General features: G+C 43.9%; 1 pseudogene; it reads left to right on the top strand.

Annotated features, from left to right (window-relative positions):
- On the top strand, positions 719–10,399 carry LOC102191598 (annotated as a pseudogene).

Below are 17,148 nucleotides of genomic sequence, written 5' to 3'. Positions count from 1 at the left end.
ACTTTGTCTTTGAAGCCTTTAACCCAGAACCTAGCACACAGTTCTTCCTTGTACACTTGTTGGATGTTATAAAATATCTTGTGGATGCATATGACATTTCTTCCAATACTGAAACCATGCAACTGAAGTACAATTCTACCCTAAATCTTTGATGCAGCCTGGCATCATAGGTGTCCCTGATGTCTGCCATTAGACCCACTACTAAAGCCAGTTGTATGTCCCTAGGCTGCCCCTGGAGTTTTCACTTTGCCATTTGACAATTTATCCTTCTAGCAATCTCCTCTCCAATGACGAAAGCAATGCATATCTCATGAAGTGCCTAGGAAGATGATATGAAACCACGAATGTCTAGCATGGCCCCTAGTATCTATTTTCATGATGTTCTTAGCAGTTTTATCTTTAAAGTAGGCAAGGTTCTCTGTCTTCTTAGCTGTCCATGCAGATTAGTTTTATTTTCCAGCCAAACTTTAAGGAAGAGACTACAGTTCAATTCTCTGTATTCTGAGAAGTTTCAAAGGTTACTCGTCAAGGACACTGATGTAGGTAAAGATTTTATCAAGAGCTTTGTGTGTTTGTTTGTTTGTTTGTTTTTCCATATCTTTTAGTGGCCTAAAGGGGAAAAATTGGGTAGGTTGTTCATATATAACTAGGATCTCCCAGTCACCACTACATGCTAAGAACCCAAACTTCCCTGAGTACTTGGAACCAGGGAAAAAACATGAACTGGCTTGTGTCCCTTGGGCTGGTGGCCTTCTCAGAGTGCGTAGTCAAGTAAGTATGGGGACTGTAAGCCACATCATATTCCTTTCTCGGATTTTTCTTTTCATCTGATTATTCTTCCAGCCATCAGGTTTAGAAGGAAATTGAATATTTCCCTAAGAGTCTTAAACCTCAAATCTTACTTATTGATAAGTAACTTGCTATAGGAAATGTGGATTCCAAAGTTCTGGTTGGGTTGCACAAATCTTGGGGTCCAGTCATGTCATGACCTATTGAATTTGCAACTCCTTGCAACTGTTCAGTGCACAGTCTATGCAGATGTCTTTGTAGTCCTGTGGAATAGCACTTTTCTACATTTTATTCAACATGTCCTCTTTTTTCCCTGTCTACTTTAGTGTGTATATGCCTATGTCTGCATTTCTGTATCACTGTCATTTATCTCTCCATCTCTTTGGAAGTCACTGGGAGTCTATATCTCTTTGTGTTGTTTGCTTTTAATTTTTAATTTGACTCTTACTTCCTTCTGAAGCCTCTGAATTTCCCTTACTTGTTCCCTATATCTTGGATTCTTTTTTCAACTCTCTCTTCTCTTTCAACTTGGAGAAAGATACACTGTTTTATATACACTGTTTTATATCAGACAAGCAGTGTGACCACAGCTAATGCAGAAACCTCTTGCATTTCAAATTGCTCCTTTGTAAAAAAGGACAAGAGTCCCTCTTCTACCTCCTTCCTTGAGGTTCTATGAGATGGAATGAGTGGGATGCAGACAACAATGCTAATGGCTGTCATTGTTGAGACTTCCTATTTATCAGAAACCTTATATCCATCATTTCACTTATCCCCAAGATATCCTATTTGGAGGATTTGTAATGTTACATTTCATCATTTTACCAAAGGGGAGACTGAGACACCTCATGGTCATATGGTTTACCCAAGATAGCAGAACAGAATCTGTATTCAAAGTTATGTCTTTGCCATGGTATATGGATAAAATTCTGATAATAATGTCACTCATAAAAATGATTGGAAAATATACAGGGCCATTATAAGGACAGTTATACGTTAACACTGACAGCTAGTTGTAGCATCTTCTTTGTTTTCTTTGTCAAATGTTCAGTGAAAGAATACCTCTAAGGAGAATAGAGACCATGAGAAACACCTTCAGTGCAAAAAACATGCTGAACAATTTACTGAAAGAGCATGCTTACAGACTGTGCCAGATTTCATTTTGTAGCTCAAACTAACTATTCACCAGCTGAGGAACATCATCAGTTCAGTTCAGTCACTCAGTCGTGTCCAACTCTTTGTGACCCCATGAATCGCAGCACGCCAGGCCTCCCTGTCCATCACCAACTCCCGGACTTCACTCAGACTCACGTCCATCGAGTCAGTGATGCTATCCAGCCATCTCATCCTCTGTCGTCCCCTTCTCCTCCTGCCCCCAATCCCTCCCAGCCTCAGAGTCTTATCCAATGAGTCAACACTTCGCATGAGGTGGCCAAAGTACTGGAGTTTCAGGTTTAGCATCATTCCTTCCAAAGAAATCTCAGGGCTGATCTCCTTCAGAATGGACTGGTTGGATCTCCTTGCAGTCCAAAGGACTCTCAAGAATCTTCTCCAACATCACAGTTCAAAAGCATCAATTCTTCAGTGCTCAGCTTTCTTCACAGTTCAACTCTCACATCCATACATGACCACTGGAAAAACCATAGCCTTGACTAGACGGACCTTTGTTGGCAAAGTAATGTCTCTGCTTTTGAATATGCTATCTAGGTTGGTCATAACTTTTCTTCCAAGGAGTAAGTGTTTTTAATTTCATGGCTGCAATCACCATCTGCAGTGATTCTGAAGCTCAAAAAAATAAAGTCTGACAGTGTTTCCACTGTTTCCCCATCTATTTCCCATGAAATGATGGGACCAGATGCCATTATCTTCTTTCTCTGAATGTTGAGCTTTAAGTCAACTTTTTCACTCTTGTCTTTCTCTTTCATCAAGAAGCCTTTAGTTCCTCTTCACTTTCTGCCATAAGGGTGGTGTCATCTGCATATCTGAGGTTATTGATATTTCTCCCGGCAATTTTGATTTCAGCTTGTGTTTCTTCCAGCCCAACATTTCTCATTATGTACTCTACATATTTTGTGAGGATGGTACTCCACAGCGCCCCCTGGTGCTCCATCTTAGCACTGGGGCTCATCTGGAGGTGCCAGGTAGGATGTTGGGGTTGGGGTTCCTCCAGGAAACAGAGACACTGGAAAACAGGGACCCCAAGCAGAGGAGAGAGCACTCTCATCCTCAACTGTTGGTCTTTGTGACTGGGCCTGGCAATTACCAGGTGGCAGGTAAATATCCATTTCTGTGTCAAAGATGTGTCATTAGTTTGAGGTCGACTGTTCCTTCTGAACTATGTGAGCCATTCAGTTACAGATGAAGAGTAAACCATCACTGATCAAAAGGTAGAACCAACTGCAAAGCAATTGTGAATTCCGAGGCAGAGGAATTCAGTTTCCACAGATGCAAGTACAATAGCAGTAAAAAGTTACTGAAACTCTATTCTGTGTATGGCTGTAAGAATCACCATGGTTACTGTTTTTAGATTAGATGAAGGGCTTATTTTGTCTTCAAAAATGCCCATGCCAGCCTGAGAGATAGGCAAAGAGTAAATACATGTCAAATGAAAGGGTCACCTGTGTGGTGTTGATTGAATGTGGTCTGAGGTTAGAGGGAGGGGCTGGGGTTGATCAAGAAGGACCTCCTGGAGAAGTGGGTGCTAAGGCTGGGTTTGAAGAGACTACAGAGCTGCTCAAATGAAGGCGCCAGAACTTCCCTGGGTGTCCAGCGGTCCTGGAGGCCCAGTGGTTATGCCTCTGGGCTTCCCATGCAGGAGATACCACTTCAACACCTGGTTATAGAGTCAATATCCTGCATACAATGTAGCACAGGAAAAAATATATCAAATGCAGATACGTCTGTGACCAAAGTCTGTGAGCTTCACGGTTGTTAGAAAGTGATCTCAAGAGATATTTGACACCCAAAGGGAGGCATCTGTGTGGGAGTAGAGGGTAGCCAGTTCTGCACTAATCCACTCCCTCCTTTTCCCTGTAGATACTCTACATGGGTAACATCACCATTGGAAGACCCCCTCAGGAATTCCAGGTTATATCTGACACAGGCTCATCTGACTTGTGGGTGCCCTCCATCCTTTGCACCAGTCCAGCCTGTTGTGAGTACAGACACCCTACCCAGACCAACCTTCACTTACCCTGCCTTCCTGTTTTGACCCTTGGCACCTGATGACACTCATCTTTTGTGTCTGCAACTACACAGGTTAGGTTCAGACACTTTCATTTGTCCACCTTCTGGCTTATCAATAAGACCTTCAGCATCACCTATGGATCTGGGAGAATGAAAGGAGTTGTTGCTCATGACACAGTTCGGGTAACAGTGTAACAAATGCTGAGTCAGGCCTGGCTATTTAGTGACCACTGCTTGAAAAACAGATGCAGGACCATCTGGCAGGACCCTTCCTAGCCTAACTACCATAGATATTGGCCATCTTATTCCCAGGATCATGTCTCTGGGGAAGCAGTGCCCGTTGTGACACACGAGCAAACAAATTAGCTAACCCAGAGAGTGGCTTGAGGTTGGACTTGCAGCTCCTCTGCCCATGAGCAGTTCACGATTCATTTTGCTGGGAGTGAGAAGAAGGCATAAAAGCACCCATTTTTATATTCACAGATGTCCAGGCACTTTCAGGTGAAAACTGGTTTAATCCTGCAACAACCCCGCACAGCAGGTGGTCTGATTAGCTCATGTGACATATTGAGGAAACTGAGGTGCAGATGGCAAGGGCCTTGCTGAGGGCACACATGTGGTAAATGGTGGAGTTAGGCTGTGTTTTCAGGACTAAAGTTGTTGAGGGGTGTTTGGGGACGAGATAAAACTGATCTGGGGACTCTGAGGGCAGTCAAGGGCCGCAGGTATCCAGAATGGGAAACTGGAGGCCTGAGAATTCAAGGGGCCTGATAAATGAGTTCTCACTCTAGAGGACCCTTGAGAGTGTTATAAATCTATGGCCTGCCTCCTCCAAAATATTTGAGTAGTTCCCCCCTCTCTCTCTCATACACACTCACAGAAATATACACATATCCCAAAAAGTGAATTCCCCAGGCAGTAATTTCATAGAACCCTGCAAGCAAGATTGTGTTTTCAGCTTCTGTCTTCCTGGACAAATGCAGAATCCTGTCATTAGGTCACAGTGCTGCCAAAGAGAAGGCTATCTTGCTCTCTATTGTTTTGTCCATAAGGTGGCACCAATAGGACCAAACCTGATTCTTGGTTGCCCCACCTGTACAGAAGTCAGGAGGCCAATTTGACTCACTCAGGTGGTGTTTTTCAGAGGGGCAGATGTTATAAAATTCACAGCCTCTCTCAAATGGAACCCAACCCCCACTCCCGCCAGCTTCACCTAACCGTCTGCCAGCCACCGAAGACAGAGCCCAGCCTGAATTCTTCTCTGAGAATCTAATGGCAATGCACCCTAGCCCAGTCCTGGCCCCACTTCATGTATCTGTACGTGGGAACACTTTTCCCTCCCACAGATTGGGGACCTTGTAAGTACTGACAAGCCGTTCATTCCAAAAATGGCGGAATATGGGTTTGAGGATATAACTTTTATGGTGTCTTTGGCTTGAACTACCCCAATATATCCTTCTCTGGAGCCATCCCCATATTTGACAAGCTGAAGAATCAAGGTGCCATTTCTGAGCCTGTTTTTTCCTTCTACTTGAGCAACTAAGTCTGAGATTTACAATACTTTTCTCCAAATTAGCTGTAAGATGCTTTCAGTTGCACAAAAATTAGAGAACACTTGATAAAGAAGTATCCTGAGGGATAATCTAACCCCGGAAAACTATGGCCCTAGGACCTTACCTGGCTTCACCTCTGGCTTTTATAAATAACATTTTATTGGAACACAACATTTCTTCTGGGCTCAAGACCAGTAACTTGGTCTAGGTGGGTGAGTGAGGAGGAAGGCTAATGGAAGGCAAATGGGAACAAGTTAAAAGAAAAGGCATGAGGATTTGCTTATGAATTTGATAAGGAAGGAAGGAGAATAATGGTGGATATCTTTCCTTCCTCATTAGCATTTCACTGGGAGCCCAGGACCACCTACCCAATTTGTAGGAGCCAGTGAGAAACGAAAGGGTGGGACATAAAAGTGTGGGACCCCTTGTTCAAGAAATATGAGCTACTTCAAGACAGGGAGAGCAGAGGTGGGGTCTCTTCTAAGTGTGGGGCCCTTTGGACAGTAGAGATCACAGGCCATTGGAGCCAACTCTGGGTGAGCTGAACCCACACCCTTAGAAGTCCAAGGCTTTGATTTTCCTGAAAAATGACAAGGTGGACAAGGGGAAAGCCAAAATGTTTCTGCACCCTGTCCTCTGATGGTGTCTGAGCACTCAGGGCACTGGAGGTCCAGGAGTTCTTCAGAAGACATAGTTGGGTGGAACCCAGACAAGTGATTCAACTTCTAATCTCCTCTGTTCCACTCATAATCCAGTAACAGACCTCAGTGTGGATCTCAATCTCTCCTAGACTCGATTTCTGCATCTGTACATGGGGATCTTATTAGGGCCTTGATGGATGGACAAGCGCAGCTCTCAGACAGTGCTGTTGTTACAGTCCTCCAAGGATCCACCCCTCTGTTTGCTCTACAGAGATGAGCGGGAGGGCAGTGTGGTGATGTTTGGTGGGGTAGACCACCGCTACTACAAGGGAGAGCTCAACTGGGTACAATTGATCCAAGTGGGTGATTGGACTGTACACATGGACCAGTAAGCCTCTCCCTCTGAGGGTCAGCCCAAGTGATGCTCCCGCTAATGTACATGGACACAGGCAGACACACACAAATGCATTCTCAGACACACAGTCACACAGACATATACACCACCCACAATGACAGACAGACACACAGACACATGGAAACACATAAGCAGACACATGTAAACATATACATCAACACATTAAAACATGCATAGCTAGTCAGAGACCCACAAGCACACACAGAGACACATGCAAACACATATACAAACAAACACGCAAGCATATAAATATGCAAACAAGCCATGGGTTCATAATCCCCAGACATTCTGACCAGGGCTCTGACCAGGGTCCTAAAAGACACCAGAGAGGACTGTGCAGATGGGAGAGGCCTGCACCCACTGCCCTTTGAGGTGGGAAGCATAGTTAGAGGACTCTATAGTGTGGTGAACAGAGACTCAGGGAGAATTTCCCCAGCTTGAACAGAGTTATGATAAGATGATCAAGATTGCAGGGCTACCTAGGACATAGGAAGTTCTCAGTACAGATTAATGTCATTTTAAAAACAGGGACAGTCCTGAGAAAATGGGGAAAACTGGTCTTCTTAGGAAACAGCTACCCAGCAGTGAAGAGAGGTTGACTGAACTCTTAAGACATGAAAGCAACTAATAAAAAAGACACCCCACGTTCTTGGGCACACAGTGGGACAGGGGCTATAACAGAGAATCAGGAAGCTGGGATCCAGGAGTGACCTGAGGACAAGAGGCATAATTGATAAGATTCTGTGTGATACTCTAAGACAAAAGCTGACCATTCCTTTGGAGTTTCTTTGGGCTAGTCATGTATTTCCTGGCCAGGGTCTCAGGGTCTCAGCTGGTTGTAGGAGCAGTGCTGGGAGACACCCTGTCCCAGAGGAACCCCTCTCCCCACTTACTATGAGAATCTTCTGCCCCTGCAAATCTCCATCTTCACTCTTTGTGTGACCCATTATTTGTTCCCCACCAGATACAGCTCTCTGGATGTTTCTTAATGTTTTCTCAGTCTTCATTCATACATTGAACAGACAAGCATTGGGCATCCACTGTGTGCCAGGCACTTTAAGAAGGCAAGGATAATAAAACTCGCCCTCACATCTAAGAAGTCAGATGTACATGAAGTGACTCACCCACATAGTAAATTGTGACATTGTTACATGCTAGACATGAGGACGTGAAGGCAACGGCAACCCACTCCAGTACTCTTGCCTGGAAATTCCCAGGGATGGCAGAGCTTTGTGGTCTGTCTCTATGAGGTTGCACAGAGTCGGACATGACTGAAGTGAGTTAGCAGTAGTAGCACCAGCAGACATGAGGAAGGGTCTATAGAGAGTGACCAAGACAGGAGACTGATAAACACCGGGGGAAAGACTTTCCAAAAACAATACAATTAAGGTGGAATCTGGAAGATGAGAAGAAATTTGCTTGTCAAAGGAGACTGGAGTCTTTTAGGAAGGAAGGCCAGCTTGTGTCAAGGTACAAAATATCCTAGTGTATTCCAGTATTGCATTTGAGGATGTCAAAAAAAGGTTCTGTATTGAGAGCAAAGGAAAAAAGGGTGAGAGACGAAGGGCTGTTTAGGAGACAGTCGGGAAGGTGACAACTCTGGGGAGACTCACAGTGACCTTGATGCCCGCTTTCTTCTACTATCTCTCAGCATCTACATGAAAAGAAAGGTTATTGCTTATTCTAGTGGCTGCGAGGCCATTGTTGACACCAGAGCAGCATTTATCGAAGGCCTAGGAACCCTGGCCAATAACATGCAGAAGCTCATCAGCACCACTCCACAGGGTTCCCAGGTGAAGGGTCATGCCCCAGGGTCACTCCCAGTCTCCACACACAACGAGGATCTCATGGCCAACCTCTCTCCCTCTCTCTCTAACAGCACTACGTTTTATGTTCTGTGGTCAATACCCTGCCCTCTATTATCTTCACCATCAATGGCATCAACTACCCAGTGCCAGGTCGAGCCTACATCCTCAAGGTGAGGGGAAAATACTGAGGGTTGGTTCTCAAACTGGAGCTTGCAGGAACTCTTGGGCTGCTGCTGGGAGGAGGGCGCCCTCTGGAGGCCATGCCACACCATTGCAGATGCTGCTGAGCCCTGTGGCTGGGCCAGTGCCTCCCACAAAACAATCCCTTGAGAGTAAAGGGCAGTGTGGGACGCTGATCTTTCTGAAATAATGTGGAGAAGCCACACAATATGGCATGGTGGGAGTAAGGGAGAGGGGAACACTAAGGTCCTCAGTCCTCAAAGAGCTTCAATTCAATCTGAACTCGTAGGTGCGTGAGCATGAAATTCAGCACTAGCAGTCCCTGAAATAGCACATGTTACAGGGAAAATGGCTGGGTCAATCCCAGTGTGCTTTCCCAGCATAAGTTAACAGTCTCCCTTCCCTTCTCAATGTTTTCCTGCTTTGGATGATAAATTACATGGTCAACCTAGTACTCAGCTGAATCTTTCCCTTGCTCTTGCCAGGTGCCTCCTTTGTGAGTTGGGGTACCCGACCCCTCTGTGGGGAGGTTGGATGCTAATGTGATTAAAGGGTGCACAATGACTGCTCAGCCCCTGCACAGAGTGGAGGCTTCATGTCAGCTCCCAGCGGGACGTCAGAGCAGGCTGATGGGCTCAAAGAAGGCTTTGAGGAAGAGAGGGAATTTCAGGAATTCTAAAACCACAAACTCATTGAGCCATATGGAGGGTTCCTTGGTTCTGGGCAAAACTGTACTGGATTCCATGCAAATGGCATGTCAAGGTGGTCTGCACTGGGGCACTGGGGACTTACTAGGGGTGATGAGGGCTATGGACTGACCAGTAGGAATGGGGAACCAGAGTAAGTTACCCACCCAAGCCTGGAGTTGCTGAAGAGGGTGAGTCTGGGCTGAGGGAGGCTTCTCAGAGTTCCTGAGTTTAGTCTTCAATAAAGTATCGTGGGCACTGCTCTATTTAACATGGAATACCAACAATGAGTTGCTGTGTAGCACAGGGAACTCCACTCAGTTCTAAGACAGCCAGGATGGGTGGGGTGTCTTTGGGACCAAGATACACAGATACGTATGGTTGAGTCCCTTTACTGTCCATCTGAAACTCAGAATATTGTTAACCAGCTATACTCCAAGACAAAATAAAGTTTTTAAAGAAAGTACAGATTGTGGGGAGACAGGAGGAGAACCAGCATTCTCTGCAGAGAAAACAAGGAGCAGGAGTGAGAAGAAAAGAAACAGGGAGTGAGGAGAACTATGGACGCACTTGTTCTTTTCTAAATAATTATATTGAAGTGTGGCTGATCTTCATTGTTGCGTTAAGTTCTGCTGCACAGCAATGTGACTCAGTTATACACATAAATATATATATTTTCTTATTCTTTTTCATGTGATTTATCACTGAATATTGAATATAGTTCCTTATGCTCTACAGTAGGACTTTGTTGTTTTTCATTCCTCTGTTTCCCCAACTCCCAGTCCTCCACTCATCATGCCCTTCCTCATGGTAACCTCATATCTTGGCCCTCTTTGGTTTTCAATGAACTCTCTTATCCCCTGCTGCTGAGAAAACCCCTTGATTCTTACCAAAAGAGGGAAATAAAACAAAGATTTGTGCTGGGTCTGGATATTGGGAGGCATCACAGGTAAGGGCTCATGCTGATTGGTGTGTGTCTCTGACTCCCCCAGGATGATGAGGCCACTGCCAAATCACCTTTCAAGAGAACAGAGTGAGTCCATCTACAGAGACCTGGATCCTGGGTGACATCTTCCTGAGGCTGTATTTCTCAGTCTTTGATCGAAGAAATGACAGGATTGGCCTGGCACCGGCAGTGTAATTGCTTGGAGTGGTTCAGGAATCAGTAAGGTCACTCCTAACACACACCCACTCACACTTTGGGTACTTCTGCTCAGGAACTCGTGAACTGTATTTGGTGGTCTTCACACCCTAGTCTCAGTAAAGAATAAAGGGTTTCACTCTTAATGGTGCTGAAACAAATGGTTACCTCTGTTTGTGTCTGGGAGTAAAGGATTTAGAACAAAGTCTGAATCAAAATTGAGAGGATTCCTACTCCACTGGCTTCAAGGAAAAGGGAGACTCATTGAAATGATTCTGGGAATCTAGGACACAAGAATCAGAGCAAATACAAAGATCTCTGTACTGGACCTAAGAAATCAGAAGTCATCAATTCTCTCTCACCCTCGATCTTTCCTTTTGGTTTTCTTTAATGGTCTTAGCCTCACAACTTTCTTTCTTAAGGCTTCTACACCTAGTGAGGGATTCCAAGCTACCTGCCCTAGGGTTTTAAATTCCGAAGGCATCATCTACTAAAGAAAGAAGTTTGCAGACATCAGAATTCAAGGGTATTCTCTGGATGTTCCACCTCAGATCACGTGTACAGCCCCAGATCAGCCATCATGGCAGGGACATGTGGTCTTATGACTGGCTTTACATGGTCTTTGGCCCTGACCCAGCAGCACACATGATTGTCAATTTCCTCCAGAACTACATGACTGAAGCTGGGGAGAGGCAATCCCAAGGATAGCGACTGGTGGATGGTCTAGGCCATGGAAGAATTTGTGATGACTCACCAACTCCATCATCTCCTCATTCAGAGGAATTATAAGGGGTAATGAAATAGACTCTCTTCGTCTCATCTCAGATGATCTTATCACTGGGCTTCTCCTCCAGGGGATTTTGGGTGAGGTACTTCATGAAGAGCTGGTTCCCTCTTGTTCCCACACCCTAGTCACCAGCTCTCTGCCATATATGCCTGCTTTGTCCTTTCCAGTGTGACTTGGTAAGTGGTGGCCCCAGTGGATCCCTGAGCCATCCTCCAGGGCCCAGAATGCTCCTTCCTTGGCCTCTAATGATGCTGGGGAGAATGCAACACATGTATTGGGAGACCCAGTGTACACAGAGCCTTCAGTCTTTCTGAGCTTCCTCCAGGGGTGGAGCTACAAACTATTTGCTTGGAGCTGCCATGGTTAGCAGAGAAGGCAATGGCAACCAACTCCAGTATTGTTGATAGAGAATCCAGTGGACGGAGAAGCCTGGTAGGCTACAATCCATGGGGTCGCTACGAGTTGGACACAAATGAGCAACTTCACTTTCACTTTTCACTTTCATGCATTGGAGAAGGAAATGGCAACCCACTCCATTATTCTTGCCTGGAGAATCCCAGGGACAGAGGAGCCTGTTGGGCTGCCATCTATGAGGTCGCACAGAGTCGCACACCACTGACGTGACTTAGCAGCAGCAGCACCCATGGTTAGGCACTTTTACAGTTGAAGCATCTGTTCTTTCCACCTGGAGGCCGTCAGTAGATGCCTCAGCTGAGACAGCAGGGGTCACAGGTTGATTTCCTTTCAGATTGACTGGTTGGATCTCCTTGTTGTATAAGGGACTCTCAAGAATCTTCTCAATGACCACAGTCCAAAAGCTCAATTATTTGGCATTCACCCTTTCTTATGCTCCAGATCACATATCTGTGCATGATTACTGGAAACATCATAGCTTTGACACTACAGACCTCTGTAGCAAAGTGAGTCTCTGCTTTTAATAAACTGTGCAGGTTTTTCATAGCCTTTCTTCCTTCCAAGGAGCAAGTGTCTTTTAATTTTGTGGCTGCAGTCAAGGTTCATAGTGGTTTTGGAGCCCAAGAAAAAAAATCTGTCCACTGTTTCCACTTTTCCCTCATCTATATGCCATGAAGCGTTGCGACAGGATGCCATGTATGTTGAATACACTTTTGTGAATAGTTTTTTGAATGTTGAGTTTTAAGCCAGTTTTTGCATCTCCTCTCCTTATCAAGAAGCTCTTTAGTTCTTTGCTTTCTGCCATTAGGTAAGTGTCATCTTCATATCTGTAGATGTTGATATTTCTCCCAGCAATCTTTATTCCAGCTTGGGGTTTATGCAGTCCAGCGTATTGAATGATGTATCCTATATAGAAGTTAAATAACCAGAGTGAGAATGTACACCTTGTCACACTTCTTTCCCAGTTTTAAATGTTTCAGTCTAACTGCCCCTTTTTGAACCTACATACAGACTTTTCAGGAGACAGGTAAGGTGTACTCCCATTTCCTTAAGAATTTTCCAGTTTGTTGTGGTCCATACAGTGAATGGCTTTAGCATAGTCATTGAAGCAGATGGAAATATTTTCTGGGATTCCCTTTCTTTCTCTATGATCCAATAGATGTTGGCAATTTGATCTCTGGTTCCTCAAACCAGTTTGTACATCTGGAAGTTCTCAGTTCATGTAGTGTTGAAGCTTAGTTTGAAGGATTTCGAGCATTACCTTGCAAGCAAGTGAGATGAGTGCAATTGCTTGATAGGTTTAACATTCTTTGGAATTGCCTTTCTTTTGGATTGGAATCAAAGCTGACCTTTTCCAGCACTGTGGCCACTGCTGAGTTTTCCACATTTTGCTGACATATTGAATGCAGCACTTTTACAGCCTCATTCTTTAGGATTTTTTAAGTAGCTCAGCTGGAATTACATCAGCTCTCCTATCATTGTTTGTAGTGATGCTTCCTAAGGCCCACTTGACCTCATACCCCAGTATATCTGGCTTTACATGAGTGACCCAAGCTTCATTCCTATCCCGGTTTTATGACTATTTTGTAAAGTTCTTCTGTACATTCTTGCCACCTCTTCTTAATCTCATCTGCTTCTGTTAGGTCTTAGACATTTCTGTCCTTTATTGTGCCCATCCTTGCATTAACTCTTCCTCTGGTAGCTCCAGTTTACCTGAAGCAATCTATATTCTTTGCAGTTCTATTATTTTCATCTAATTCTTGCACTCTTCACATTTTAAGACTTTCTTATATCCCCTTAATATTCTCTGGAAGTCTACATTCCATTGAGTATATCTTTCCCTTTCTCCATTGTCTTTCACTTCTCTTATTTTCTCAGCTGTTTTTAAGACCTCCTCAGGCAACCTCTTTTGCTTCTCACATTTGTTTTACTTGGGGATGGTTTTGCTGACCACCTCCCATACAGTGTTACAAACTTCTGCCCATAGTTCTTCAGGCTTCCAGACCTAATCCCTTGAATCTATTTTTTATCTCCACTATAAAATCATAATGTATTTGAATTAGGTCATAGATGAATGATCTAGTGGTTTTCCTTACTTACTTCAATTTAAGCCTGAATACTGCTTGCTTCTGCCTAAACATTGGTGCCAAATCACCACCCACCACTCCTAGTGGATGTAGAGTGAAAACACAATTTGAGGACTGTTACCATGGGTTTGTGCTTGTTTTTTCACATGCTTAGCTGTGTGACCTTGATCAAGTCCCTTAACCTCAGTTTTCTCATCTGGAAAATGGGCCCCATGATGATAATTCCACCTTCTATATTGCATTTGTGACTGCTAAGAACAAGTGGCCCTTAGAGGGCTTTCTGGGTTCCTGAGCCCGCAACAAATATATATTACTCTACCACCTGGGGAGAAGGAAATTTTCTGTTTAGAAGTTATGGCTGCCATCCCAAAGGCTAAATATTGATTCAAGCCAAATGACATCTCTCTCTGAACCATGACCCAGAACTCTGACTGAGCCGATGTATCTGTTTTCTGGGCTCCCACAAGAGCTAATGATTATTGGCTCAGATCACTCCCTTTCTCAGCCTTACCAGTCAGCTTTTCCTTGCCAACTATTTCTAGCCTGAAATCACACTGCAAGGAGAGTTGTAAAGCTTTTGGTCTCCTTTCAGTTTCCCACATCTCCCCTGTACCAAGAACTAGATGTGATGGCTTCTTGTCACAGCAACAGCTATGGCAACCTGTACAGTCCAAATCAGCCTGTTAAATGAAACTGTCCCATCTGGCCCCTCATGTTTAAATTACCTACAGTTGCCTTAGAAACCTTCCTATACTTGCTGTTTAATGACCAAATATATGTGGACCTGATCTAGTTTATTTTCCCAAGCATGATTCCAACTATGCCATGAAATAACCAGACTTTTAGTCATCTAACTACCCACAGGAATTGACAAAAGCCAAGCACCCATCCTACATTTCTCTTTTGCCCCAAAACAATATTGAAGTGATCTGCTGAAACAATGTGATACATTGGCATGTACATGCCAGAAGGGACACTTTTTCTGGATTTGTTTTCCACCTACTGCAGAATGTTTACCTCAAGCCTCACCCTCTAGCAGCTGGTCACCTGGTTTTTGCAGATTCAGCCCACTCCAGAAGCCTTCGACATCCTTCAGTAAAATCTAGAGAACAAACTCAGTCAAAGATCTCTCTCCTGCAGAAAACAGTTGTGTGTGTGTGTGTGTGTGTGTGTTTTTTAGAAAACAATGTTTGGTAACACATTCAAAATCTTGTGCTCCTTGCCTTAGATTCAAGGACTTGTACCAGAGGATGGGAAGCCTCCCCTTCCACCTAAATCTTCCTCCACTCCAACCAGGACCAAGGTCTTCATTGGGCCCTGTGTTCTCATTGGTTTTGTTCAGTTGCTAAGTCATATCTGATTCTTTGTGATTACATGTTCGGCATCAAAGCAGTCTTTCACTATTTTGCAGAGTTTCCTCAAGCTCATGTTCTTTGAGTAGGTGATGCTATCTCACATTCTCATCCTTTTATTCCCTCTCCTTCTGCCCACATTCTTTCCCAGCATCAGGTTCTCTTCCAATGAGCTGGGTCTTCATGTCAGATGGCCTGTGTTGGAGCTTCATCTTCAGCATCAGTCCTTCTATTGACTATTGCTCTACTGCTTCCAAAACAAAACTCATGTTTCCATTCACCTAACAATATTAAGCACTGATACAGTTTAGTAGAACAGGGATCTAGTCCCCTGGGAAATCCCAGCACTGCCGCCCTGCCTTTCTCTTACCATCCTCTCCACCTGGCATAGAATTGCTTCCCTATAGCTTCTCCAGCTTGAAACTGCTTGCCAACCCATCATTGTCAGCTGTCCAGGAATTGTTCCTTCCTCCTTCCTTAAAGACTTCTGCCTGCTCCCTGATTATCCTCTGTACATCAGTTCAGTTCAGTCTGTCAGTCATGTCCAACTCTTTGCTATATCATGGGGTGCAGCACGCCAGGCTTCCCTGTTCATCACTAACTCCCAGAGCTTGCTCAAACTCATGTTCATCAAGTTGATGATGCCACCCAACAGTTTCGTCTTCTGTCTTCCCCTTTGCCTCCTGCCTTTAATCTTTCCCAGCATTGGGGTCTTTTATAATGAGTTAGTTCTACCCATCAATTGGCCAAAGTAATGGAGGTTCAGCTTCAGCATCGGTCCTTCCAATGAATATTCAAGATTGATTTCCTTTAGAATGGACTGCTTGGATCTCCTTGCAGTCCAAGGGACTCTCAAGAGTCTTGTCTGACACCACAGTGCAAAAGCATCGATTCCTTGGTTCTCAGCCTTCTTTATGGTCCAACTTTCACTTCCTCTCATGACTTCTGGAAAAACCATAGATTTGGCTATAGAGACCTTTGCTCAAAGTAAGGTCTCTGCTTTTTAGTATGCTGTCAAGGTGTTTCATAGCTTTTCTTCCAAGGAGAAAGCGTCTTTGTTTCACAGCTGAAGTCAGTATCTGCAGTGATTTTGGAGCCCAGGGAAATAAAGTCTGTCACTGTTTTTATTGTTTCTCCATGCATTTGCCATGAAATATTGGAACTGGATGCAGTGATCTTCTTTTTTTTTTTTTTTTTTTTTTGATTTGTACATTCCTCACCAAGACCATCCCCAAGAAAATGAAATGCAAAAAGGCAAAATGGTTGTCTGAGGATGCCTTAGAAATAACTTAGAAAAGAAGAGAAGCAAAAGGCAAAAGACAAAATAAACACCTACCAATCTGAATGCAAAGTTACAAAGATAGCAAGAAGAGATTCAAAAAAGCCTTCCTAAGTGATCAGTGCAAAGATATAGAGGAAAACAATAGAATGGGAAAGATCAAAGATCTGCTCAAGAAAGTTAGAGGTAGGGAAGGATCATTTCATGCAAAGATGGGTAAATAAAAGACAGAAATGGAATGGACCTAAGAGAAGCAGAATATATTAAGAAGAGGTTGAAAGAATATATAGAAGAACTATACAAAAAAAAAAAAAAATTAATGACCCAGATAGCCACAATTGTGTGATCACTCACTTAGAGCTAGGCATCTTGAAATGTGAAGTCAAGAGGGCATTAAGAAGCATCACTATGAGCAAAACTAGTGGAGGTGATGGAATGGCAGTTGAGCTATTTCAAATCTTAAAAGATGATGCTGTTAAAGTACTGCACTCAGTATGCTAGCAAATTTGGAAAACTCAGCAGTGGCCACAGGAATGAAAAGGTCGTTTTCATTGCAGTCCCAAAGAAAGGCGATCTCAAAGAATGTTCATCTCCCACACAGTTGCACTCATCTCACATGCTACCAAAGTAGTTTCTCCAAGTAAGTCTTCAACAGTACATGAACTGTGAAATTCCATATGTTCAAGCTGGATTTAGAAAAGGCAGAGGAACCAGAGATCAAATTGCCAACACCCATTGGATCTTCGAAAAAGCAAGAGAATTCCAGAAGCATACCTACTTCTGTTTTATTGACACTGCAAAAGCCTTTGACTGTGTGGATTGCAACAAAC

This window comes from Capra hircus, chromosome 29 (assembly GCF_001704415.2).
Source record: "Capra hircus breed San Clemente chromosome 29, ASM170441v1, whole genome shotgun sequence".
Classification (NCBI taxonomy): Eukaryota; Metazoa; Chordata; class Mammalia; order Artiodactyla; family Bovidae; genus Capra; species Capra hircus.
This window is presented reverse-complemented; position numbering and strand designations above follow the sequence as displayed.